The sequence below is a fragment of the Saimiri boliviensis genome, chromosome 2 (genome assembly GCF_048565385.1).
Source record: "Saimiri boliviensis isolate mSaiBol1 chromosome 2, mSaiBol1.pri, whole genome shotgun sequence".
Lineage (NCBI taxonomy): Eukaryota > Metazoa > Chordata > Mammalia > Primates > Cebidae > Saimiri > Saimiri boliviensis.
The window spans coordinates 21,718,016-21,730,184 of NC_133450.1; positions in this window are offsets into that span (position 1 = coordinate 21,718,016).

Here is a 12,169-nt window from a genome sequence, read left to right on the forward strand (position 1 = left end):
GTTGAAATAGATCTGATTTTCTTGAATTACTTTTGCCCTTTCTGTTTTTCTCCTAAGGCAGTATGTTTGGATGACAGAAAAATTATTTCCTATGAATGCATATACCAAGCTTACATATAATACAAAATTCAATTAAATTTTTTAAAGCTATAAGAAAACACACTAACATAGTAATCCCACAGACTCTATCTTAATGATCATGCCTACTGTGGCCAAGTTAAAACTGTTGTAGGAATAATAATTTGGAATTTCCTGCTCCATTTGAAGTCTCCAGGGTCAAATTGTCATAAGGATCTTTCTTATATTGAAATTCTATCTTTCCAGAAGGTAAAGAACAACATACATTTATATCCAAGTAAATCAAATCCAAGAAAAGAATTAAAAGGTGACCTTGGATATGTCATTTCTCCCTTCGGAAGCTCATCAATGAAATGAGGGTTGTTGGATCTCTTAGTCCCTTGCCAGCACTAATATCATATGATTCTGCTGTACAGGTGCTACCCAGTAATTGAAAGTTATATAAATCACACAGGAGTAGGAAAGAACCCTAGACCACTAAGAAAGGCAGTTAGAAGCATACAGCTCAGATTCCCTTCAAAACGTCAGCCAACAGGCTTTTTTTCCTTGGCTTACTGCCTTTTCAGCTGTCAACACCTTATACTGCCTCTTCCACAGGATTTTTTAAATGAATACAATAAAAATGCTTTAAAATGATCTAAACTCTAAAGGATGAATTCAAGCTAAGAAGGTTAAATACTGCTGGTGAATAAAGTTAGGATGACCATTCATTGAAGAATGTGGTTTCCGTGGTGATCTGCTGAAGCCATTTTTCCTAAAGTCCTTATCTCAAGATATGGCACATTCCAGGCTCTATCCTCACATGACAACCTATGTTTTACAGAATTCTTAGTGAGTGAAGCCCTATGACATATTGTAAGGTTTTGATGACACAGAATGTACAAGTAAAAGCCTTTCTCAGTGACAAGGGAAAAGGTCTACTTATGAGTTGCATTTTAATTAGTATATTTTTTTCTCATTCTTGAAAACCACTTTTCTCCATGTGATTCAAATCTAGCTACTACAGTAAAGAAAAAGAAGAAAAATCATAAGGAAGGAATGAGGAGGAAGAAGAGAAAGAGAAGAGAATGAAAGGGAAGGGAAGGATATGGAATATAAGAGTTGGTATAAGGCTGTGGGAATGAAGAGCAGTGAGAAATACAGGGACCTAGTTTTGCACTAACTAGCTTTGTGCTTGATCTTGAATAAATCAGTAGATTTCTCTGATCCTAGATCCTTCATCTATAGAATAATTTGGCTAAATTATTAATGATTATTAATGGTGTTTATCATTTCTTCCAACTCAAACATGCCATGACTGTAAGTAACTAGAAAATAGTTATAATTTGAGCACCCATATGGGAATGTGGAATAATTTAAAGTCCTGATTCGTAATCTTTTGAAGATCAAGAAAAGTTGTGGTGAGTTTGTGTGTATGTCTGAGGAAGCAGTGGGAGTGACTGGTATCTTGCTTGTTTTTAATCTGTCAGCTCAGGGGGACATTTTTTACTCTTAACATCTCTCCTAAATTTCTGAATTCACAATATATGAGATCATCAAAGTTGTCTTATTTCTTCCTCTAGGGACCCAGAAACAATTATTCAAATGTTTTCCACTTCAGTCAACTAAAAGTCTCTCTGAAAGAGTTAAGGGAGTTAGGACAGAGTTTCTAGGTGTTAGGAGTCATTGAAATGTAGATGGCAGGGAGAAAACTGTTACAAAGCACTCAGAGAGTCTAAAATGAAAAGAATTATATTAGTGCCAATGAGTATTATTTCATAAAAATTCCCTTTATGACTGATGAGAAGGAGTTTAAATCTTCAAATAAAACATTTAATTTACACCTGACAGCCATTTTCAGAGTATGGAACAAGCAATGTTAGTAATTCCATTCTTAGCCCAAGGAAAAACTGTGAAGCAGAATAGAGTGGCAATAAAATAAATGTCTGTGGTTCTTTAAAAAGAAAAAGTCTGAACAGACAGGCCCTCTAGCAAAAGGAGTAAGCCTTGAGCCAGCCTGAATTCCTCTAACTTTCAACTTGCAGGTTAAGGAGCTTATAATGCTCATGTTATTTCTTCACCGGTCTGACTCAAACACTAGCACCCACACACAGCTAACCCTTGGCATTTGTGGATGTAACCTTTGTGTTGTTGATCATTCACAAGCAACTTTTGAAAGTCTTTGACTTGTGGTTGTCCTTTTACTGAAACCTCAGCATGAATAATGCTGGGAAAGAGTTGCAGAAGTGAGCCAGCTGATAATGGAATTCAGTATTTCCTTCTCAATGTGACTTTATTATTTTATAGTCTTCTGCCTGTTTGTATTAATGTTCATGAAGGAATATGCAAAGCAGCCCCCCAAACAGAGAATAACTGTAAGCAAGTAATGGATTCACATATTTTGTTTATTGAGATCCTCTATGTTGGGACTAAGAATGGACAATTATACCCCATCTGTAAACAGGTACAACCAATGGAAAAACAGAAGACATAGGTAGATGAAACATCAAAGTATATTTCGTTGCCAGTAAACTTGATTGATCAGGGCACCTACTTTGGCCTCTTGACACTTTTAGGTTTCTCACTACTTCTCTCTCAGAATTCACTATAGCTACCCAATAACAGCAGAGCACTAGAAAACAATATGCCTGTGCTCTCAGAAACTGACACGAGTAAGATATGGGGAATGTATGAGTCCTGAAAGAGAAAGCAGGCCTAGGAAGAAAGTCTATAGACCTCTTACCTGATGTCATCAATCAAACATGTTTCTCCATCCTGGAGAAGCAATAAGTAAGAGGTGAAAAGTAGAGTGCAAGTACTATTCATGGAAGTATGCACACTTTGCTATCTGAATTCAAAAGTTTTTCATACTCCATTTTGGTTTGGAAGAATTCATTGGCATCCACTAATCAGAGAAGCAACAAAAATAAACATGACATTCTGAATCAGTCAGGGTAGGCCAGGATATGCTACAGTAACAAATAATAAGACCTCATTGTCACAAAACATCAACAATTTACTTTGCAATCACCCTCTATGACCACTACAGATCTGCTATCGACTAAAAATCAAGGGCAAAAGACAGTCAAAAGAGACGTGTGGAAGATGCAGATACTCAAAATCATTTTAAAATATGTGATTAAGTTTAAAAAGTTGTTGAAAAATAGTTCTTAATGGGTTTCTTCAGTTTCTACTATCTTGGAATAAAAACATTGACACCTTTTGTTCTAGAATAGCTTTTAAAACATATGAATGCAGCAGACAACCTTGCAAAACAGTGATAGTGTCTCCCTCTGAAGCAGCAGATAGATTTACTATATGGTATAATAAAAACAATTTCTCCTTCCAAGGAAAAAGAAAATATTTGCTTGTAACCATTATAAAAGATTTTGGTTTCTCAAGTTGGAGATGCTCAGCTTTGACACAGACCCACTACATGTGCAGTATCCAGCCAAACTGCTTTTCATCATCCTATGGGACTTGGAGCGAGGGAAACCAGTGCAACCATGAATCACATCCACATTGCTGTGCTGTGAGTAATAAAGTCACATTTCTCCGATCTAGAAGCCTCATGTCTTCTATCAGGATGCATGAAACTTTGGCATGTTAACTTGATAGGTGGTAAGTAGGGCTTATATTATATTATATTCTTTTCAGTTCTTGACAAAAATTAGACAATTAAAAGAATTTCAGCAGAAATGTGAAAAGTATTATAATCTAGAAATCAGATCATAAATTAAAACCGAGAACTCAATAACAGATTTAACAGCAAATTAGACACAGCTAGAGAGGGTTCGTAAATGAGAAGATACATAAGAGAAAAATATCCAGATTGAAGCTTGACAGAAAACGAAATGAAAAACGTGAATACAACTGAAGCTCTCTGTGTATCTATTCATAATTCTATTACCCTCCCCATTCTAAAAGTAACATTTTTGAATTCAGTGTTTATATATGTAACTATTTTGAATTCAGTGTTTATATATCCATGTATGCCTATTTACTTAAGTATGTGTATATATACGTGTGTGTGTATGTGTGCCAAGTAACATAGAGCATTGTTTGTACTCTTAAAACCTTTATATAAATGGCATTATCATGTACTTACCTTTTTGTCTAGTATTAGAATTCTATAAAAAGTTTTTGTTGAAAATTAATTTTCACTGACTCTCCATCTTATTTCACATACATGGCAAAACATTCTCATAATCAATGTGCCTTTTATACCAAAATATTATATTGTTTTATATTATTAGTGATTTTACCAGCAATTCTATGTTGATTTCTCAACTGGAGGGAGGCATAAAGAAAGAGCCTCAGTTAGAAAAAAAAATCAAAGGCCATAAAATGTATTTAAAGAAAGTAAAATGCACTAAGAAAGAAATTTAGATTTGGCCGGGTGCGGTGGCTCAAGCCTGTAATCCCAGCACTTTGGGAGGCCGAGGTGGGTGGATCACGAGGTCAAGAGATGGAGACCATCCTGGTCAACATGGTGAAACTCCATCTCTACTAAAAATACGAAAAATTAGCTAGGCATGGTGGTGCGTGCCTATAATCCCAGCTACTCAGGAGGCTGAAGCAGGAGAATTGCCTGAACCCAGGAGGCAGAGATTGCAGTGAGCCAAGATCGTGCCATTGCACTCCAGCCTGGGTAACAAGAGCAAAACTCCATCTCAAAAAAAGAAAAAAAAATTAGATTTATTATCAATACATGGCAGGAACTGGGAAAACAATGTGACATTAAAGAATCAGAAAGCTCTGTTTGTAAATTGCCAATTAGATCATTCATAAATATCCTAAGGAAGATGAAAAGGGTATCAGTATGGCTAAAAACTAGAAAACACCAAATTTTTTTCATTTGCTGATAGATCTCATACCACAGCATAATAGTTTTCATTGCAGGTCATAAAGTGATGTTAAGAAATCTTCAGTGAGGAGATTGAGCCAAGATCAGATGGAATTTTCTTTGAATAAGTCACATAGAGCATTAGAGGACACTGGGGTAGAATTCAGGCCATTTCAATCTTGGAAATGTACAAATCTGGTCACAAAAATGTCTCAACAACATGTTGACATATTTCTCCCAACTCAAGGAAACTTAATTAGTAATGTCCAGACTATACGGAATTTTTAAAAATATCACTGACTGAAATAGGAAAAAAGATAATTCTAGCATATACAAAATTTATTATTGTCATTAAATGAGAAAAGACTTGCTCCAGTAAAAATATTCCAAAGAAAGATTTAATGTCATATTCTGTTCACAAGTTTTCCTGTAATGAAAAGTGGTAAGGTTAGGACAATATTAAGTAGAGAATACTTTGTAATAGATATGTGAAAACAAGGGTTTTAAGCTATTTGATTTTATTTAACTTAAGTTTATGCTAGAAAGTATAGAAACAGAAAATATGTAATATCTTTTTTTACTCATTATGAGAGCTATGGCTGACATTTCTGTAACAAAAAGTAGGCTAATAAGAGAAAAGCATAACTAATATATTTAATCAAAGTTTTACATGACACAGGAGCCTTCAGAAATGAAGGCCCAAAGACCCAGGGAAAGCTGGTTTTATGCTTAGGTTTTATGAAGAATGGACACCCATATAAAAACATGAACAGGAAGAAGGGTGCAATCCAATGGCAACAGATTAAGGGGGGGAATCCTGGCAAGGCCCATCTGTTTAGATCCTTCCCGGCCTTTCTACACAGCATTCTTCCCCCAGGTGCAAAGCAGAACAACCTGGAATGAGGATCTTCAAGGAAGAAGGATGAAGGCAAAAAGTTACCTTTCTAGGTTTTATTGCTTGCTTCAGGAGATCAGGGTTCTAGTTTCTGTGACCCACTTTAGAAAAGAAAAATTCTGGTTTCTATGACACACTTCACAGGAGAAAGGGGGATGGAAGACAGGTAGGCAGGAGAAGGTCAGAGAGAGAATTTGCTTCTGAGGCTACTTCTGTGACCTTTCAATATCTTTTGGTACTCAGCCATCTCAAAGCACCATACTGGGGTATCATTTTCTGAGCCCAGTGAAAGGATAACTCAACGTCTGGCAAGACGGCTTTTTGCAGCTGAGACAAACTCTGATGGAGCTAACAGGTTGAGGGCTATCTGCTGACTGTACTGCCTCCAGGTGGGCAGCCAGTCTTTCCTCAAAAAAGAAAAATGTAGGATGTTAGAAATGTAAGGGAGAGGCAGATATTTTAATTCATACAAGGATATGTGGATCTTTTCTTCTTGGGCCAGTTTTGTAAAGGTATGATTCCAATTTAAATAGCCCTCTCTACTGGTTATTTTCTCTACCTCTCCAGACCCTCTACCCTCAAAATCTTCACCAGAGACCTAGAAAGCTGGCCTTTTTTGACTTTATCAGTGGGCATTACTGCCCTTTTGTTTATTGTTGAGATTTGTTGAGATCCACCTGCAGGAGACCAAAGGACAAGAGAAGAAGGAGGTCAGGTTGTTTATTCCCCTAACTTAGCCCTGCCAGTGTGTAGGTTGAAGGTAATTCCCTATGAGAGCCCAGCATTCCTGCTGGATGTCTCTCTCCTTTAGTTATCGCTCTCTCTCCAGATGTCAGTAGCAGCCCTCTCCACTAGACCCTTCAAGTTTACAGGTGCAATAGCTTGTTGTTACAATAGGGGGTATATCACCATCCTATATTTGTTCTCCTTAACCCTGACCATGCCCATGAAAAGTTATTTCACTAATTTGCCCTTTATTACTCCACCTCTTCCTGCTAGGATCTCGGCAAATTCACTATCTTTTTTTTTTTTAAACCTCTTCACTAATGCACCTCAAGGTGATAAAGAGATCTCTGGTGACAAAAGGAGGAAACAGGAAAGAAAATTCTTAGAACACAATGAATAAGGCTGACTTTGATGAGAAACAACACGTCTCTTCATTTTGCTAGGGAAGCCCCTCTCAATTCTGTGCCATAGTTAACACTCTTTTCAATTATTTGGAACATTTGAATGCATAGTAGTTAATCTACCCAGAAACCACCTGGCCAGGAAGATTTCCCTGGGCATCTTTGTTCATAAGCCTAAGGAATTAGTAAATATAGTACACGGCCAACAAAACCCACGCACACAGCATGGCAAAATAATATATAAAAGCATTTTCTTATTAAAGTTATGATTAGGTTTATCACATCTAATCACAACAATCTCACCAGGGAGAAAAGTAAGCAAGTCTTCATTATGCAACACTCCTTGCCAAAGCCAGAATTCTCTTAGGGAGAAAAGAGCCCAAGTAAGCAATAGTGTGTTTCTAGAATATACACCTTTGCTCAAAGGGTTGGTCCAAAGTGAAGCTCACCTGATATGTAACTAACTACTAGACCAGTTAGCAAATAAAGCTTAAATTTCAGGATCCAGAACTTGCACAAACTGCTTCCAAGGCTCTGAGTGTGTTTGTAAAATTTGCTAAGAATTTTAATCAGAATTAATGAAGATTGTTATTTCTTTCCACTCTGCTATTATCATTGGACTTCCCACTGTGTTGGTAAAGCCTGAATGGTTACAAACACTTTTACAATTTGGCTAAACAGAAGTTCAGTTGGGCACACATCTAGTTTTGGTTTATGCAATATACATAAACGGTTCTCAGTCACTTCTGAATATAGGTAAACTACTGTAAGCCCTTGCATTTCAGGGATGGCCTCCAGGAATATTCCCACACCCAATGTGCCAACTTGCCCTGCCCTGGACAAAATGATGCTGAGCAAAACTGCTCTAATGAGGTGAATATATTGCCGAAAACTGGTAGCATGAGGGAATTAGAGATGTCTTAGCCATTTGGGCTGCTGTAACAAAATGCCATATACCGTGTAACTTATAAACAACAGAGGTTTATTTCTCACAGTTCTGGAGATTGAGAAGGCCAAGATCGAGGCACCAGCAGAGTCAGTATCAGGTAAGGGAAGGGTCTACTTTCTTGTTCATACATGCCACTTTCTCACTCTGTTCTCACAGGGTCTCTTCTATAAAGACTAGTCTCATTCATGAGGGCTCCACTCTCATGACCTCATAACCTCCTAAAGGTCCTTCTTCCTAATACCATCAACTTAGGGGTTAGGATTTTAACACATGACTTTTAGGAGGGCACAAACATTTAGACCAGAGCAGGGGAAAAGGAAGGTTTGAAAGGTCTGGCTGGATGCTTGAATGTGGCATAATATGAAGAATTGTATATATCAGATACATTAAATTATAAATAGATTGCATTCTCAAGGATGCATAATCAAAAAAGTTCTCTCCTCTCAGGAATAGACTCAATAATGCATATGATGCAATTACAAACACCACATGTCTTTTTTCATGGGAATCATGCAAAGTAGAATTAAACTGAATTCCTCCAGTTAAAAGGGTACAAATCTACAGCTGTCCTACAAACAGAGAGTACATCTGTATTTTTATTATTATGAAAAATACAAAAAAGTATCAATCAGCCCCTCTAGAGGAAAACAGAATTATTTTTATATTCTCCCAATAAAAAATGGCATTATAAAATGCTGTTATGGGAAGAAATAACATGCAGAAAAGACATATGATAGACAAGTGGTAGGCTACTAAATAATGTAAAAATCATTATCTTTGTGGATTTCTTTATGTTTGTGGCATTTGTCACCTTTTAAAAAATGTATACATGGTTGTGGTTTGTTTCCAGATACTCACTTTTATGTCTAATAACATATTCATAAAATTTGATTCTTTTTCTTAAAGAGGCCTCTACCAAATTGTATAAGCTTTAGAGTCCGCATTGCTCTGCCAGTTGGCTTCATATGTAGTAATGTAAATTCTAAGTTCGATGTAAATTCTTTTTTTGTTGTTGTTGTTAAGATAGAGTCTCACTCTGTTGCCCAATCTGGGAGTCTAACTCCGACGCCCAGGCTGGGCGAGTGCAATCTCGGCTCACTGCAACCTTCAGTCCCCCACCCCGGGTTCAAGTGATTCTCCTACCTCAGCCTCCTGAGTAGCTGGGATTACAGGCACCTGTCACCACACTGCGCTAATTTTTGTAATATTAGTAGAGATGGGGTTTCACCATCTTGTCCAGGCTGGTCTTGAACTCCTGATCTCGTGATCAACCCACCTCAGCCTCCCAAAGTACTGGAATTATAGGGCATGAGTCACTGTGCCTGGCCAGTTCAATGTAAATTCTAACTCCATATACACAAAGCAGGCAGTAAATGGGATGGAACATAAGGGGAGGGTCTCGGAGTTACAAAGAACAACATATGTCACAGGTAATATGGCAATTGACCTCTGTCCAGAAATGCAAGTTATACAATTGCCTCTAAAACCATCATCTAGGGTAGACTGGCATCCAGCAGACAGCTGTCCAAAGCTAGACTTCAGAAAATCTGCTTTCTAGTTGTTGTATCTTTGTCCATAACCATCTTTTAAACCAGAAGAACTCAGATGATTTCTCTGTGCTTTAGTTTCCTCTTACTGAAAATGAGTTGACTTCTAGGGCAATTCTCTTCTTTACTCTCTACACAAAATGGCACAAGGCCCATACCCAACCTACCCTACTTACTGAGACTTTCCAGAGGGGACCTCACTCCAAATTACTGCTGCACTGAATTCTTGATTGTCCAAAGGATACCTCACTTCATGCAACCGGAGTCCTCTCTCCTCCTCATCTGCCTAGGATGTAGTGCCTCTTACTCCATTCTCTAAAAGAACATTTAGACAAGGATATTTTTTGCAGCAGGTTTTTACTAAATATTTTGGTAATTAAAGAATAGTTTAGCACAGTGCTGGGCCAAATATTATTTTGAATGTGATATCAGATATCACTATATTTAAAAATCTATCAAACGTGTCCTGCCCAGAAGTACTTCTCCTTAGGCTGTGAATGTTCTTAGGACTCAAAGCATTTTCCATCCTGGGGCCTCATCTCTAGAACCTTCGTCCCACTTCCTCTTTAAGATTGCTACACCCTTTCTTAAACCAACTGACAGTTGTAAAATTCTTTATACTTTACTGTGTACATAAGTTTTAATAATTTTTTTTTTCCAAATTGGTCCCAAATAGAAAATAGCCTAAGGCATTTCTTACGAGGTATAAATAAGGATATGTTTCCTAAGGCTACATTTCATGTCTCTTCGGGCATTCTAGAAACAATTCTCTCTCAAGAATTTATTCATCTGATTCCTTCCCCAGCTAACCAACTGAAACTACAGGCAGCCTTTTAGAGTATAAAAAACTTTTCTTGTCTGGGTGCAGTGGTTCACGCCTGCAATCCCAGCACTTTCGGTAGCAGGGAGAGAGGATCACATGAGTCCAGGAGTTGGAGACCAGCCTGGGCAACATGGCAAAACTCTGTCACTACAAAAAATACAAAATTTAGCTGGGAGTAGTGGCACACCTGTGGTCCCAGCTACTCAGGAGGCTGCAGTGGGAGAATTGCTTCAGCCCAGGAGGCAGAGGTTACAGTGAGCCATGTTTGCTCCACTGTATTCCAGCCTGGGTGACTGAGAATCTGTTTTGGGGGAAAAAAAAAAAAACGAAACTTCCCAATTGCAGGTTTTGCATTAGAAAACTTGTAAAAATTAAAAAGGAAACTAATGTAAAACCTTTTTAAAAATTAAAATGTTACACCAAAATATTATAAAATGCATATGCATAGAATAGAGCTGTCGATTACACTATTTCTAGTTAAAAAAAAAAAAAGTTATTTTTGCTACCTCTAGAGTTACTCTGAACTTTCTTTTTCCTGTCATTGAATCAAGTCCTGAGTCAAGAATACAGCTATATAGACCACTTTATAAGCCACAGCAAGGAAACCCCAGCAGTATTACAATCCCATAAAGAGCTGCATCCATTTTTCCAATAAAGACAAAAAGTTCTACGTCGTATATCAATCTGCCTTATCAATCTTCCTACCCAGGACTCCATTTTCTATATATGAAAAGAGACCAAAAGATGAAAGTCAGAAAAAATATCCTCCTCAAAAATAGAACTTCCTTTTAAACAAGAGAATTATAGAATTAGAAGCATCTTTAGAGATCATTTGTTCTACTAGTCCCATTTCAAAGATAAGGAAAACTGAGACCCAAAGAACCTAATGGTCAGGTGAAGAAAATCATGCCCCTGTTTGAGGCCAAGTTGGAAACCAACCCAGCTCTCCTGACCCAGGCTATTCTTATTTCTAAAATGTAATCTACTCATCTGAGTTTGGGATGCTAAAAACATTTATCGTGGCCAGGCATGGTGAGTCATGCCTGTAATCCCAGCACTTTAGGATGCAGAGGCATGCAGGTCACCTGAGGTCAGGAATTCAAGATCAGCCTGGGCCACATGGTAAAACCCCGTCTCCACTAAAAAATACAAAAATTAGCCAGGTGTAGGGGTGACTACCCTCCCAAGTGTAGTCCCAGCCACTTGGGAGGCTGAGGTAGGAGAAGAACCCAGGAGGCGGCAGTTGCAGTGAGCTGAGATCATGCCACTACACTCCAGCCTGGGTAACAGGTTAAAAAAAATTAATTAAAAAAAAATATATATATATATATTTAAGTTTTAGTTATTCAAGGGACAGACTGGAGCATGGATCAATGACACATCAATTCTAAATATTATTTCTATGCTTAATCATAAAAATAATCTACTTGTTTTATACTTTTTAAAACAAATTCATTTGGTATGCTTGGATCTTTAATCTCTCTTTTTTTTCCCTTCAGAAATACAATGTTGATTTATCAGTGAACACTCATTGTTATCAACATTTAATTGCATGTGGGTTAACTGTGAAGCTAGGGAAAAGCTTTAAGAAAAGGATTAATCCCTTTATTATGGAAATAATTAGTGGTTCATTGGTATACCAGACTTCCTTGCCTGCGCAATGCTAGGTTAAACAGTCTGCTTTCTAGCTAGGTGTTGATAGTATCCCTGATAGCTAATCAAGGACATTTTTTTAAAAAATAGAAAATAGGAAAAGAGTAATCCCCACATCATATTAGCACTATAAGAACAGATCTCATACTCTGCATTTCTGAGGAACTGTATTAGTCATGGTCTCCTGGTTACAAATGACAGAAACTCACTTGCAGGTTAGGCAAAATAGGGAAATTACTGGAAGGATACTAATGTATCCTATATAAAAGCTA